A 17258-nucleotide genomic window follows, 5' to 3' on the forward strand; every position below is an offset into this window, starting at 1 on the left:
AAACGGAAATCAAAAGAATTTTAGTCCGTTAATATCTATTTAAATATTTAAAACATTTAAGTGTGAACATTTTTAAGAAATTGATTTGTGTTTTTACTTAAGGAGTAAAAATGTTATAGTAGGATATGTTTTGCGACAACAGCGAAGATAAGACAAAATAAATCATGTAAGGGTGATAAGAAGACTTGGTGCATTCTGTCATAGAGTAATGAACTATATAGAGGCGCCAATTGCTCTGCCGCTCTCTTTAGATAATGAGGCTATGATGCCACCTAGGCGAAAAATGCTTATTTCCCATCTTTTTGACAAGTTCGATCGAACTTGTAATTCATTCCCACCTCATTCAGCACCGCTCTTGCTCACTGTTTTGTTTTTGTTTTTAATCGAAATCCCTATTGCTGTTGCTTCGCACCTAAGTTAGCTTCAAACTTGGCCTTGAATTGGCTCTTAGCAGAGGTTGGGCAGAGGTTCGGGCAGAGCAATTGGCGACTCTATATAGATTCTTACTCTATGATTCTGTTTGAGTTATTAAAAGAGAAGCAGGCTTTTTAAATTGTGCGCTGCGAAACACATTTATTTTGTCATTAAGTGATATTTTTTGAAAATAATAGAGTCAGGTTAACGTATGTACATTAAGTTTAAGATGATGTGCATTGATCCAAGTTTAAAATTCGTCAACTTAAATCTAAAAGGTAAATACACAAGTAAAACACATTTTTTAAACTGTGCCCTTCAATTTATTCAGTAGCGTTGGCAAATGATTCAGAGGACCCGGACAAATGTCTGAGGAAGGCGATGTCGAAGGTTAACAATAAATTAACAAGGCAAAAACAAGGCTTACTAACAGTAATTGTACTTAAATGGAAAACCTAAATAACACAATTTAAAATAAACATGAATCAACAAATGTATTATGTTTATTAAATTAATATTAATTTTTGGTTTTATTTTTAAAAAGGATAAAAAAAAATATTTTTTGATACTGAAATCATGTGCGTGATGTGCGCGTGCGTTTGCACCGGTGATTCACGGGTAAAACTTATTTTTTGAAACTAAAGGGTACATATAAGGCATGTGTGAAATCAAGTCTGACTTCAAAAAATTTCCATAAGACCTGTCGCGAGTAAAAAAAATCGGACATCTAATACAAATGTCTATATGGAGTGTCACGCGTGATACTGACATGTCACCGGTTATTCACTAGGTAATTCACGTAAGCAACTTGAATTTCTGACTGAAGGGTTTCTTTGCGTGAACCCGTCCGGCATGTAGTGAGCGAAGTCCCAATCGTCATGCTCCTTTCCAGTGGGCTTTTCGAATGGACTATCTCCAGGTCTTCCACTGTTCTGCGGATTTGCCCTGTTGGGGTATTGTTTCCTGTGGGTCAAGTCCGCAATAATGGGCCACTTGTATAAAGCTTGGATTAGACGTTCATTTTCATCTGAAAGTAGCTAATGCGGAATTTGGTCGTTGAAGCGCAAGCCCCCTCTGTGTGAATAGACTATTTTTCTTTAAAACATCGATAGCGGTGACCGGGGATCAAACATCGATATTTTTGATAGTCCCATCCATATTTTTGCAGCTCTTGGCTGCAATAGGTATGTCTTGCTCGCACTTACGCAAAATCATATACGATGGTGTCATGGAAACCATTTTGATCGGGATTCGGGGGAAACTTGTATTGATGTCTACATATGTACGTACATACATTTCCCTCGAATTTCAGCACACCACTGATTTATTGTCTGACAAAACTATGCTTTACTGAAAATTTCGTGTAATAATACCATAAACAGCACCGACACTCGTAATAAAATTAAATAAACCAAAACAGCCAAAGCCATGCACATTTGTGTATTCATATGTATGTATACATAGGCACGTAATTATGCGTACATACATACACATACGAACTTAGATTAAACACATTAAGCTTTAAGCTCTTGTGTAGTTCGGTCGCAATAATAAATTTAACGTTGAAGCCATGCTGTTCTACCGGGAATGCTTTTGTTTAACATAGTAATACATTTCGGTAAATTGGATGTAAATTAATTTTCTGAGCAAAAATCAGCTTGATGCAAAAAGAGTTGGACGTTAAAGTATGTACATACATATGTATATTTCTTGTTTACATAGAACAACATTTAGTGCATCCGGTTTTGTTAAATTTTTAAAAGCATTTGATTGGTACCTAATAAAATGATAAGAATGCATGTGAAATGTCCATTGTACATCCATTCAAACCTTCGTATGTATGCATATTGTACATGTCTGAAACTCTTTCGAAAACACATATGTATGTACATATGTATGTATGTATGTATGCATGAACATTGTGTATATGGGACGTTCCATATTATCCAGTCCACCACCATTGTTTTCATAGCCGTTACTATTGGATTATATTATATTATTATATTGAATTCGTCGGAATCGATCCAAGCCGACTCGAAGTAGCCGGCGTTCCGTCTGTCCGTCCGTTCAAATGAACGCTGAGATCTCGAAAACTATAAAATGTAAAAGGTTGGGATTAGGTAGATTCGGGAAATTCTTACGCAGCGCACGCCCACTCTAATGCCAACAATCGCCGATAAGGCTAAAACCTGTCTAGTGTCCATATTTTTGAAGTCTTCAAAAGTGTAAGTAAAGTAGTCGACTATATGTAGTGTCTTTATGCATATATCCTTCTCCCTCGCGCTTCCCCTAAGCTCAGTAACAGATCTGGGTGCCCTAAAACTCGAATGGGGTAACTTAATCTATAAAGCAGTCGGCAGCCTCCAATAAGCGGGCGTAGGTAATAAGGATGCTCGATCTCTGCCGCAACACACCTGCAAGCAATTGGATGAAAAACTGTTGCCTATCGTGCAGACCTCACTTATTATAAACTTCTGGAAGATAAAAACACGAGAAACACACACTTTACAAAAAACAAATACATCCATCGAAAGAGATTTGTATTTCACAAAACGCACACAAATTTGTTGTTTGTTTGTCGAAAAAATACTTCCATCGCAAAGAAGTCACTAATGTGTAACTCCTGGAACATAAAACGAACAAAACTAAGAACAAGGAAGCTAATTTCAGCGAGCCGAACTTTCTATACCCTTGCAGGTCGTTCTCATGGAAACATTGTACATACAGAGATTTTTAGAAAACTAAAATCGAATTACAGAAATAGTAAGATAATGTTCCATTTCAATTTACTACCGTACTATACATATATGTTAACCGAAACCGAAATATAAGTGTTCTTTTTCATTAATTATTTGATCGTTTCTATATATATGATAAAGTCGTCCGATTTAAAAAAAATTGTATTCGTAATCCTGAAATATTAAAAGAACGATATTTCCAAGAGTAGAAGTTAATATGTCTAGAAACACAGAAGGTAAAATTTGTACATTTTAAAAATGATATTTATTTATATTATTTTTATTGGAGCTATATGATATAGTTGTCCGATTTGGCTAGTTCCGACTTATTTACTACCTGGTAGATATAAGACTTAGGAAGGTTTTATCCCGATGGCTTTAAAACTAGACAGACAGACCGACATGATATATTATATATCATATTATTTTCCCACCAATTTTCCGATCGTTCCTATGGCATTGATAAAATTCGAAATTCAGAACTAATTAAAAAATGTTATTTCAAAGCGTAGGAGGTTATACAGTGGTGCTCATATTCTTAAGCCACAAGACTTCAACCAAGAATTAAAACGAAAATTAATTAATTTTTTTTCACAGCTCCAATTTTTTGTGTCACATTAGTTCTATATATCAGTGTTCTAGTAAAAGAATAACCAAGTTATAAAAATATGTATTCAACGAAAAACTTAAAAAATCTGAGACCATCTCCAAAATGTCCTGCTCACATACTTAAGCTACCTGGAAAAAAATGGTTGAAAAAGTTAAAATTTGCCCTATTTTTCTTATACATTTAATAAATTTACTTTAATATTGAGTGGGATGACCTTTCTGCTTTAGAACAGCGGAGCAATGCTTTGGCATTGAATCCACAAGACGTGCGCACTGTTGAGGGGTGATTTTCTTCCACTCTTGCAAAATTCGCCACAAATCGTTTTTATTTGCTCGCTTTTTTTGGCCAACGACTTGTTTAAGAATTCCCCACAAGTTCTCTATAGGGTTTAAGTCGGGGCTCTGCGGTGGCCATTGCAGAACATTTATGCCTCTTGGTTAAGCCACGACTTGACTATCTTGCTGGTATTTTTCGGCTCGTTGTCCTGTTAAAATATCCAGAAAAGTGGCAATTATCGGCATATTCTCCAGATAAATTTTTAATAAGGATGTCCCTGTACAATTCGCCGTTCATAATGCCTTCTATCTTCACTAGGGGACCTACGACCGATGCGGTGAAACAGCCCCAGACCATAATCGAAGCGCCACCATGTTTAACGTTCTTCTTCGTGTATTTGGGGTCCAATTGTTTGTTGGGAGGAGGTCATACATATGGTTTACCATCACTCCCAAAGACATTAAACTTGGATTCGTCGCTCCAAACAATCATGTTCCAAAAATTTGGACCTTTTTGAATATGCTCTCTGGCGAACTGAAGACGCTTTTTAACATTTTTAATGGACAGCATTGGTTTTTTGGGCAATGCGTCCATATAACCCGAAATCATTTAGCCGTCTTCTTATGGTCTGAGCTGACACATTCACGCCATAATCTGCCACCATTTCACCTCTGATTTCCGTCGAAGTCAAGAACGGATAGGATCATTTTAGTAATTTTTTTGGGAACCCCCGAATTCCTACTTGTCATTATACCCTTGCAGAGGGTATATTGATTTCAGTCAGAAGTTTGCAACGCAGTGAAGGAGACGTTTACGACCCCATAAAGAATATATTTTCTTGATCAGCATGACTAGACGAGTCGATCTAGAAAAAACCGTTTGTCCGTCTTCCGTCCGTCTCTACGCAAACTAGTCTCTCAGTTTTCAAGCTATCGGGCTGAAACTTTCCCAAAGGTCTTCTTTCTTTTGCAGGTAGTATATATGTCGGAACCAGCCGGATCGGACAACTGTTTCTTATAGCTCCCATAGGAATAATCGGAAAACAAATTGATAAAATTATATCTTTGGTGTTTTTTGACATATAACCTCCTAAGCTTGGAAATAACATTTTTTAATTTGTTCTGAATTTTGAATTTAATTTTATCAAAATCGGACGACTATATATAATATACCCGCCATAGGAACGATCGGAAAATTGGTTGGAAAATAATATGAAAGAAATTATAGCTTCGGTGTTTTTTAACATATACCCTCCTAAGCTTGGAAATAACATTTTTTAATTAGTTCTGAATTTCTAATTTAATTTTATCAAAATCGGACGATTATATCATATAGCTGCCTTAGGAACGATCGGAAAATTGGTGGGAAAATAATATGAAACAAATTATAGCTTCGGTGTTTTCTGACATATTATCTTATAATATTGGGAATATCATTTTTTTGTATTTTTAAATTTAATAATTATAACTGCAAGGGTATACAAGCTTCGACTTGCCGAAGCTAACTTCCTTTCTTGTTATAACCTTGCAGAGGGTATGTTGATTTCAGTCAGAAGTTTCCAACGCAGTGAAGGAGACGTTTCCGACCCCATAAAGTATATATATTCTTGATCAGCATGACTAGACGAGTCGATCTAGCCATTACCGTCTGTCCGTACTTTATGGGGCCGGAAACGTCTCCTTCACTGCGGTGCAAACTTCTGACTGAAATCATTATACCCTCTGCAAGGGTATAAAAAAACAAAAATACGGAAATAATTCGATTTTTTTTAATTTAATTTCTGAGCACCTTTGTTTTAGAATATAACTTTGTCTGCCAATATTCCCTGCAAGACTTTTCTATCGCGCAAGACACTACTTAGTGACTTCTAGAACTTAAAACAAGGAAGAACTCAGCTAAAGGGACCAAAGGGAAATGGAGATATGCAAGCAGCAAATCGAGATTTAAATACGCCACCTACCGGCGGTATACAGATTTAAGCGTTATGGGCGTTAGAGTGGGCGTGGCAAAATTTTTTTTGGATCAATCGATAGGTATTGACGAGACTAATACATTTCAGTTAAAATTTTTTATCTAGCATAAAAACTGTGGCCGTCACAGGTTTGGGCGGTTTGTGGGCGTTAGAGTGGGCGTGTCAATTTTTTTTTCGGGTCACTCGATAGGTATTGATGAGAAGAATACACTTATGTTAGAATCTGAGATCTCGGAAACTATGAGAGCTAGGCTATTGAGATTTGGCGTGCAGATTCCTGAGCTTCTTACGCAGCGCAAGTTTGTTTCAGCAATGTGCCACGCCCACTCTTACGCCCACAAACCGCCCAAAACTGTGGCTCCTACAGTTTTGATGCTAGAATAAAAATTCTAACATAAGTGTATTCTTCTCATCAATACCTATCGAGTGACCCGAAAAAAAAATTGACACGCCCACTCTAACGCCCACAAACCGCCCAAACCTGTGACGGCCACAGTTTTTATGCTAGATAAAAAATTTTAACTGAAATGTATTAGTCTCGTCAATACCTATCGATTGATCCAAAAAAAATTTTGCCACGCCCACTCTAACGCCCATAACGCTTAAATCTGTCTACCGCCGGTAGGTGGCGTATTTAAATCTCGATTTGCTGCTTGCATATCTCCATTTCCCTTTGGTCCCTTTAGCTGAGTAACGGGTATCTGATAGTCGAGGTACTCGACTATAGCGTTCTTCCTTGTTATACCCGTTACTCGTAGAGTAAAAGGGTATACTAGATTCGTCGGAAAGTATGTAACAGGCAGAAGGAAGCGTTTCCGACCCCACAAAGTATATATATTCTTGATCAGGATCACTAGCCGAGTCGATCTAGCCATGTCCGTCTGTCCGTCTGTCCGTCTGTCTGTCCGTCCGGATGAACGCTGAGATCTCGGAAACTATGGGAGCTAGGCTATTGAGATTTGGCGCGCAGATTCCTGAGCTTCTTACGCAGCGCAAGTTTGTTTCAGCACAGTGCCACGCCCACTCTAACGCCCACAAACCGCCCAAAACTGTGGCTCCTACAGTTTTGATGCTAGAATAAAAATTTTAACTGAAATGTATTGTTCTCATCAATACGTATCGATTGACCCAAAAAAAAGTTTGCCACGCCCACTCTAACGCCCATAACGCTTAAATCTGTATACCGCCGGTAGGTGGCGCATTTTAATCTCGCTTTGCTGCTTGCATATCTCCATATAGCTGAGTAACGGGTATCTGATAGTCGAGGTACTCGACTATAGCGTTCTTCCTTGTTTTAAATTGTATTTTCTGATTGTTCCTATGGGAGCTATAAGATATAGTTGTCCGATCCGGCTAGTTCCGACTTATATACTACCTGCAAAAGTTATAAGACTTTTGGGAAAGTTTCAGCACGATAGCTTTAAAACTGAGAGATTACTTTGCGTAGAAACGGACGGACAGACGGACATGGCTAGATCGACTCGTCTAGTCATGCTTATCAAGAATATATATACTTTATGGGGTCGGAAACGTCTCCTTCACTGCGTTGCAAACTTCGGACTGAAATCAATATACCCTCTAAAAGGGTATAAAAAGTTTTCCACGTCCACTCCTAAGCCCTCTATCGCCTATAACGCTTAAATGTGTCTGCCGCCCATATTATCTTACTTTGAAATCGCGGATAGCTGGCGTTTCACAATCTCCTTGCTGCTTGTATATCTCCATCACTCTTTTGTTTCCTTTAGCTGAGTAACTTCCTTATTCCTTGTTTTTGGTTCAATCTCTTATCTCTTGAATAAGTCTTTTTGTTTGATATTAGAAGTTTTAAAAAATATAATTTATTCCAAATTTAAAACCATGGCCTAGGTAAAAACTTTTAAAAACTTATAATATCAAACAAAGTCTTATTCTAGAGATAACTAGTTAGGATTGCACCTTCAAAATACAAATCCTTTGATTTCAGTTTTTATGGCGTAAAATATTTAGAAAATATTTAAAAAGAAAGAACGCTATAGTCGACGTCCTCGACTATTAAATAACCGTTACTCAGCTAAAGGTAGTGCGAGGAATAGGAATATGCATGCAAATCGCCTGTTTCTGAAATGGCACACCTTATTTGCTTACAGCGCCGTGAGGAGACATTTTCGCCCCTATAACACCAGTTTACAAAAAACAAGGAAGAACGCTATAGTCGAGTACCTCGACTATCAGATACCCGTTACTCAGCTAAATGGAGATATGCAAGCAGCAAAGCGAGATTAAAATTCGCCACCTACCGGCGGTAGACAGATTTAAGCGTTTTGGGCGTTAGCGTGGCGTGGCAAATTTTTTTTTGGATCAATCGATAGGTAATAGACCAATACATTTCAGTTAAACTTTTTTATCTAGCATGAAAATTGTGGGCGTCACAGGTTTGGGTGGGTTGTGGGCATTAAAGTGGGCGTGGCAAACTTTTTTTAGGTCAATCGATAGGTATTGATTAGAACATTACATTTCAGTTAAAATTTTTTTTCTAGCATGAAAACTGTAGGACCCACAGTTTTGGGCGGTTTGTGGGCGTTAGAGTGGGCGTGGCACTCTTCTGAAAGAAACTTGCTCTGCGTATGAAGCTCAGGAATCTGCACGCCAAATCTCAGTAGCCTAGCATAACTGACGTTATGCATAACAACTTGCACCAAATTCTTACGTTCCCCAACACTGAAAATTTTATTACCTGTAGAATGAGTCTTTGATGGCCGAATTCGGTTTATCAGAACTCGAGTTAAAAAATTAAAAAAAGCGAAAAACGTTTTTTTTACTTTTAAAAAATTGTAAGTACCCTTTTCTTCATCAGGGCGTATCATCCTGGAAGGCGTATTTCATCGATTTTTATACCCTTGCAGAGGGTATATTGATTTCAGTCAGAAGTTTGCAACGCAGTGAAGGAGACGTTTCCGACCCCATAAAGTATATATATTCTTGATCAGCATGACTAGACGAGTCGATCTAGCCATGCCCGTCTGTCCGTCCGTTTCTACGCAAACTAGTCTCTCAGTTTTAAAGCTATCGGGCTGAAACTTTCCCAAAAGTCTTATATCTTTTGCAGGTAGTATATAAGTCGGAACCAGCCGGATCGGACAACTATATCTTATAGCTCCCATAGGAATAATCGGACAAAAAATTAACAAAAATTATATCTTTAGTGTTTTTTAGCATATAACCTCCTAAGCTTGGAAATAACATTTTTTAATTAGTTTTGAATTTTTAATTAAATTTTATCGAAATCGGACGACTATATCATATAGCTGCCATAGGAACGGTCGGAAAATTGGCGGAAAAATAATATGAAACAAATTATAGCTTCAGTGTTTTTCAACATATAATTTCCAACGCTTGGAAATAACATTTTTTAATTAGTTCTGAATTTCAAATTTAATTTTATCAAAATCGGACGACTATATCATTTTGCTGCCATAGGAACGATCGGAAAATTGGTAGGAAAATAATATGAAACAAATTATAGCTTCGGTGTTTTTTGACATATTATCTTATACTATTGGGAATATCATTTTTTGTGTTTTTAAATTTAATAATTATAGCTGCAAGGGGATATAAGCTTCGGCTTGTATCCCCTTGCTAACTTTCTTTCTTGTTTTTTTTTTAAACTGGTGTTATTAATCGACGCATATCGTTCCGCAACCCCTCTGTTCGCCCAATTTGGCTCCGTGTGACTACTCCTAAAACTCAAGAGACCACTCCGGGGAACGCGTTTTGAGTCGATTAAGGAGAAGTAAGCTGAATCGAAAAAGTCGCTGATCGCTATACTGGTAAGGGACTGTTTGGCATGATTCGAGGATGGGAGAATCGGTGGCATATGTGTATTTCATTGGGAGGGGATTACTTTAAAGGGGATGAAATTGATTAAGAAGAATAAATAAAGACTTCTCATTTTACAAACAATTCACCTTACTTTAAAACAATAGTTCATTTTCCAATACTGCTAGCAATGCGTACTCCTGTATTTAAAAAAGGCTTTTGAAAAAGTGGCATGCAGATCGCTTCAAAACTGAGAGACTGTTTCGTGTTAAAACGGACCAGTATATAATTTAATGAGTTATAAATAAACATTTTATTAAATCTATTGCAACAATACATACCTGTTATAATCGTAACACGATCCCATTTACACTTATACAATATGTTAGGAAATGTGGCTAATCGCTTTAAAACTGAGAGACTGTTTCGTGTTAAAACGGACCAGTATATAATTTAATAAGTTATAAATAAACATTTTATTAAATCTATTGCAACAATACATACCTGTTATAATCGTAACAAGATCCCATTTACACATATACAATATGTTAGGAAATGTGGCTAGACAGTTCTTGGCGTTATGGGCGATTGTATGCTAAGAGTAACTGTGTAGGTAAGAATCTTAACAAAAATGTTTATTACCAGAGTGATCTTGATTGTAGTCTGTCTGTCTGTCCGTCCGTGTGAACGATGTGATCTCGAAAATTATAAGAGTTCCACAAACTTAAAAAATCAAAAGTATGAATCTATCGAAGACAGAAATTTGGGATTTCAGAATTAGATTCCTTAGCAAGCTCTTATCTATTTATTTATTTAGTTGGTTAATAATTAGCTGCTAGCATATGCTTAACTATGGTGTAGGATACAAAATGTGAGTCAATTACAAATCGAATGATTCGAGGTGTCTTAATATATTAATCGTAAGAGTACTAATAAGTATTTCAAATGACAAAATATTATGTAAGCTATTGTAGTTGTTACAAAGTGCTCGAAAAGGTTAATGTTGGTCGAAATTATACCTGTATATAAGCAAACGCAAAGGTCGAAATGAACATCTAAATCTTAATGGAACGGTTAAATCTAAGTAAAGAAAGAAAGAAGGAATCGAGAGTTAACAAGACCCAAAAGAAGCTTATGATCAAACACTGTGGCATTGCAAATTCTACGATGTTTTAAGGACGGCAAAGGATTAATTTATGTCTGCATCGACAAGATGGCAATAGTCTACCAGAGTCCCAGCCTAAATTACACAGAGCAAAGATCAAAAATTGTCATTGTACAGGGCATGAGGCTCTTTATATTCCAGTATCTGACGTACGAAAGGTACATACAATGTTTTGGTAGTGTACGGGTGATCAAGTTCTTTTGACCATCGCTTAATAAAACATAAGACGCGCTTGGCTTTGTTTACTATAGCAGTAATGTGGCTATTGAAGCATAATTTGTGATCAAAAGAGACTCCTAGTGCTAATGCGATCAAAACTCTGATTACCGATGCGATAGGAAACAAGATGCGGGGAGGAGCGGCAAAAAGTAATAAGTTTGCCTTTTGAATGGTTTAGGAAAAAGAGATTATTGACGCACCACTTCTACAATTCGTTGAGGTCAAGTCGTAGGTGTGAATGTAGGTACCAATCTAAATAGATAAAACAGATATTAACGTCGTCGACGTACATAAAAATACAAGAGTAAGAAATAACTTTAGCTAGATCGTTTGTGAAAAGTAAGGGTCCAAAGTGGCTGCCTAATGGAACACTAAAATTACATTAACAATATTAGATAGTTCATTTATAAACAGAACCTGTTGCACGTTGTTTAATAAATACAACTCTTTCCACTTAAGAAAATTATTTGGGAATCCCAAATAAAAAAGGTTAAGGTAGTAGAAGTGAATGGCTTACCGAATCGAAAGCTTTGCTAAAATCGGTAAATATAAATTACGCATGATAGTAGGCGGACCTGAAAACCTCGGCTAATCAAATATGAGAACTCAAGAAGCTTAATCGTCGTTGATCGATGCCTAATAAATCCATGTTGAGAAGTGTTCCAGAAGTTTAGGTATAGCTGACAGTAACAGGCATTGCCACCGTTATTTCCTGTTTCATTAAGATAGCGAAGGGACGGAGGAAAGGCGTTGATTTTCGTTTAAGGTTAACAAAAGAGAAAAATTGTTTTGTGTCGTTGCGAAAGCATTTTTGGCACTGAGAAAGGTATTGATTATAAGATTGACTATTTTCGGTAAGGAATTGCAAGCGAGTGGAGGAGTAATGAGATAATTCAATTCATATGAAAATTTTTAGAGGAGGCTTGGAAGAAGGGGAAGCAGCAACAACGGGATGTTATGAAATTGCCAAACATCGGAATCTATATCTTGGATTGCAAATAAAAATTACCAGTTAATCCGGGAAAGGTGCAGACATAGACCATTATAATCTGTTCTCCGAAAGGATTTTGTCGGACAGGTTTAAAAGCTCAACAGCTACCCGTCTAGCGCCCAATTTTTTTTGATAGTTTGTAAAAATTTAAATAAGAGTTTGAAGAAGAGAGCCGCTAGGAGCGCTATTGGCTAGTTGGGGCTGTAGGCCAAGAGGCGCTACAGAAGAAGAAGATAGGTGGCGCTAAAGGCTAGGTGTGTTAATGAAAAAATTAGAGTAGCTTTAAGCATATCTCCATCCCTCTCGAAGTCCTTGAGCTGAGTAACGGGTATCTAATAGTCAAGACCATCGACTTTACCGTTTTCTCTTGTTTTCACTGTACTTATACGAAAATTTATAAAGATCGAACCATTAGCTCAAACCATTCTTCTTTTAAGAAACTATTTTGCTACTTATTTCAAAATAGAGATAACGGCGTTCCAAAGTCTTCTAGCCTCTATAATCTATAAACTTCGCCAGCTTATCTTAATTCTTTGCACATTTGGTTTCTTTCATTTTAGCTGTCGGAACCTGCGTTTATCTCTTACCTCTTTTAAATTATATTACGAACGAGATTATCAATTTCGTTTTTTTTTTTAGAAATAAGTTGTTATCGATAGAAAAATTTTATTCAAAACATCATTTTCTTTAAAGATCCAAGCACTGTGATAACCTAAAAAGGATTAGAGAATAATCTTGATTATTTATTTTATTTATTCACAAAATTATATTTTTATAACATTTAGCAAGTCTTTCTGTGTTTGGGACTCTATACACAACTTGTACTTTGAAATCTGAACTTTATTATCGCGAATAGTCAATACTTATTTAGCGTAAGCCATGTCCGTCCGTCTGTCCGTTTCAACGCAGACTAATCTCTCAGCTTAAGAACTATCGGAATACAACTTTTCCAAAAGTCTTATTTCAATTGATAGTAGTATTTGAGTCGCAGCGGATCGGATCGATCATGTATCAAATAAAAGCAACTCTTAACGAGGTAGAGGGTCGTGACGATATCATGTTCAGCAGGGTGCCACGCCCACTCCAACGACCACAAAGGACTGTAACACTTAAAATTTTCAATAAAAATTTGTTCTTATTATAACCGTTACTCGTAGATTAAAAGGGTATACTAGATTCGTCGGAGAGTATGTAACAGGCAGAAGGAATCGTTTCCGAACCCATAAAGTATATATATTCTTGATCAGGATCACTAGCCGAGTCGATCTAGCCATGTCCGCCTGTCCGTCTGTTCCTCTGTCTGTCCGTCCGGATGAACGCTGAGATCTCGGAAACTATAAGAGCTAGGCTATTGGCATGCAGATTTCTGAGCTTTTTACGCAGCGCAAGTTTGTTTCGGCAGCGTGCCACGCCCACTCTAACGCCCAAAACCGCCCAAAAATGTGGCTCCTACAGTTTTGACGCTAGAGTAAAAATTTTAACTGAAATGTATTGTTCTCATTAATACCTATCGATTGAACCAAAAAAAATTTGCCACGCCCACTTACTCCCACAAACGTTAAAAAAATCGTAAATATGAACGCGGATATCTCGAAAACTATCAAAGATAGTGAATTGGGATTTCAGATTTAGATTACGTAGCTTTGTACGCAGCGCAAGTTTGTTACGCGAATATGCCACGCCCACTCTACCGCCCACAAACCGCACAAACCTGTGGCGCCCACCATTTTCGTGCTAGATAAAAAATTTAAACTGAAATGTATTGGTCTCGTCAATACCTATAGATTGATCCAAAAAAAAGTATGCCACGCCCACTCTAACGCCCATAACGCGTAAATCTGTCTACCGCTCACATAACCATATATTGAGATCACGGGTAGGTGGCGCATTTCAATCTCCATTTCCCTTTGGTCCCTTTAGCTGAGTAACGGGTATCTGATAGTCGAAATACTCGATTATAGAGTTTTTTCTTGTTTTTTTTTAATGTCTTGGTATGCACTTTTTTTTAGTTTTACGCGTTGCCTTTTAATTGATGTATCACTCTTAATCGAACGATCGCAGTAGATTTTCATTTCTTCGGATATATTTGTATAGTAGTCGCCTTTGAACATTCACCTGGTGCACTAGACACAACATAATGGAGGTTAGCTGCTAGTTGAGGTAGGAGTTATGAGTTGCGTTGATAACTGATTTATTCTTAAATTGATACATGCTTAGATACCACTTGGAACACGGAAGTTTAGTGTAATGAATAATGCAATGAGATATATTCTAGACAGGGAATTTTGATTATGGTAGCAGTTTGCGTAGTTGAATCGGCTGACACAGCAAAATGTACTAATCGCATTGGCGGGTCAATGTGCCGTTGAGTCGGTGAGACGTTGAGGTAGAGAGATATAACATGCGGATCAGCTATTCTCATCTGCAGTGGGTGCTACTGAGCGCCTGGTACTGTTTCCAACTTGGCTACTGCTTAATTTGTTGGATACTGGTCGTGTTGAGCACCCTTGGGTACGAACATTCTCTCCCATGGTACCCTCAATTAAGGCGTGATGTCGGTCGGCCCTTGGCCGAATTGAACAGAAAGCTGCTAACAAATCATTGATCGTACATGGTTCATGGATCATGTTTGTATTAAAGTCTCCATATCTTCCTGGTGCTGCTTAACGCTCCCCTTTGCGACAAAAATCACATTGCCGTGGGGAAAGAAATTGTGCCCTCGTAGAAACTTATCATTTGGCACGTCTATGGTATGTGGACCTTCTGTAACAAAGCTTAGATATTTCTATGTTAAATTTAGAAATGTTGTACAAAAGTCAGACTTATTGTAGTTTTTAATTTGATTAATAATTGGTTTTTCTCTTGTAGTATGTATATTAGTCAGCTGCAAGAAACCATTATATGTAGCAGTTGAATCACGTTCGGACGAGTCAGTGTCGCTAGTTTTTGATTGCCTACATAAATCTTCAAGCTCTATTATTTTATGATCCATCAATGCTAAGTTCGTTAAATGAATCCCTTCTTCATCGAGAGAAATCTCATTCTGCCATTTGCTATCTTCAATTTCAAATTGGTTATCATACATCGGATTTGCATCTTTCGTTGGCACATAAGCAGAGTTCGGACCTGCAAAATCGTCTACGTCTTCTTCCAAAATAGGGTTGATTTTCGTATCAATGGAGGTTTCTTTATTGAGAAAACCTGTGACTATATAACCAAGCCTTGCGCGACAAAATTGCAGTTTCCTTTGCCCACAAGGGTACACCTTAAACAATTCCAGTAGACATTTAAGTGCTACTATTAGACTCATATATTCCTCAACTATATTTATTCCCTTGAAGAGGGCATTATGATTTCAGTCAGAAGTTTGAAACGCAGCGAATATATATATTCTTGATCAGCATCACTAGACGAGTCGATCTAGCCATGTCCATCTGTCCGTCCGTTTCTACGCAAACTAGTCTCTCAGTTTTAAAGCTATCGGGCTGAAACTTTCCCAAAAGTCTTCTTTCTTTTGCAGGTAGTATATAAGACGGAACCAGCCGGATCGGACAAATATATCTTATAACCTCCTACGCTTGGAAATAGCATTTTTTAATTAGTTATGAATTTCAAAATTAATTTTATCGAAATCGGACGACTATATAGTATAGCTGGCATAGAAACGATTGGAAAATTGGTGGGAAAATAATATGAAACTAGTGGGAATATCATTTTTTGTATTTTTAGGAATTTCGAATTAAATTTAATAAAAATCGGACGACTCTAACATATAGCTGTCAGAAACGGTCAGCGAAATAATAAAATAATTATTATACCCGTTACTCGTAGAGTAAAAGGGTATACTAGATTCGTCGGAAAGTATGTAACAGGCAGAAGGAAGCGTTTCCGACCCCATAAAGTATATATATTCTTGATCAGGATCACTAGCCGAGTCGATCTAGCCATGTCCGTCTGTCCGTCTGTCCGTCTGTCCGTCTGTCCGGATGAACGCTGAGATCTCGGAAACTATGGGAGCTAGGCTATTGAGATTTGGCGTGCAGATTCCTGAGCTTTTGTTTGTTTCAGTAGACTGCCACGCCCACTCTAACGCCCACAAACCGCCCAAAACTGTGGCTCCTACAGTTTTGATGCTAGATAGAAAATTTTAACTGAAATGTAATGTTCTCATCAATACCTATCGATTGACCCAAAAAAAAGTTTGCCACGCCCACTTTAACGCCCACAAACCGCAAAACCCTGTGACGCCCACAATTTTCATGCTAGATAAAAAATTTTAACTGAAATGTATTGGTCTCGTCAATACCTATCGATTGATCCACTCTAACGCCCATAACGCTTAAATCTGTATACCGCCGGTAGGTGGCGCATTTTAATCTCGCTTTGCTGCTTGCATATCTCCATATAGCTAAGTAACGGGTATCTGATAGTCGAGGTACTCGACTATAGCGTTCTCCCTTGTTTTTCATTATTTTTGCTCTGTTGATTTTGATCGTATTTTCTTTTACTCGGGGATATAGAATATTTTAACATTTCAGCATTACGAATTTAATTTTACACAAATATCACAACAATCCTCAAAAATGTAACATGGTGTTACTAACAATGAATATTTCTTATACTGCACGGATATACAAACTTCGGCTTGCCGAAGTTAACATCCTTCCTTGCTTTAATTCTAATCGTGTGAAAAATATAACTCAGCCACTGTAAAAAATTCCAGATTCTTAAATTGAGCAGGTGACAAACAAACGCATCGACAAAAAAACATAAGCGAAGTCTTTACAATTCCCGCAAACATTTTTTCAATTTCAATGCTATTCAGCTATTCGCACCACACATATGTACATTGTACATACATGCGTACATCGACATTTTCTCTTGCGCACAGTGTGTCACAATAATCATGCTAAAGTTAGATACGGGATGCAGTAACCACTATAGCAAAAAGTAATGTGAATTTTCCATTTAAACTTCGCGGCCATTTCGATTGGTACTGATTTGGTACGTGTGAAAAATCTAGACGATGTTAAACAGCCTAATATAAGAAACTTTAGTTCTACCACTTTTGGAAAAAC

General features: G+C 37.3%; 1 protein-coding gene across 5 annotated transcripts in view; it reads left to right on the plus strand.

Annotated features, from left to right (window-relative positions):
• The first annotated feature begins 1617 nt into the window (after positions 1–1617).
• Abcd1 (ATP binding cassette subfamily D) overlaps positions 1618–17258 on the plus strand; it is a 30395-nt gene continuing 14754 nt past the window's right edge. The window contains exon 1 of one of the 5 annotated variants that reach the window (XM_017088708.4): positions 1618–1696. The gene's annotated coding sequence lies outside the window, so the exon portion shown is untranslated. Of the gene's footprint in view, positions 1697–1732; positions 1865–1904; positions 2100–17258 lie in introns of those variants that run through there. The other 4 variants (XM_036818912.3, XM_017088707.4, XM_017088706.4 and 1 more) reach the window with 4 other exon arrangements.

The sequence above is a fragment of the Drosophila suzukii genome, chromosome 4 (genome assembly GCF_043229965.1).
Source record: "Drosophila suzukii chromosome 4, CBGP_Dsuzu_IsoJpt1.0, whole genome shotgun sequence".
In the NCBI taxonomy this organism is placed as follows: domain Eukaryota; kingdom Metazoa; phylum Arthropoda; class Insecta; order Diptera; family Drosophilidae; genus Drosophila; species Drosophila suzukii.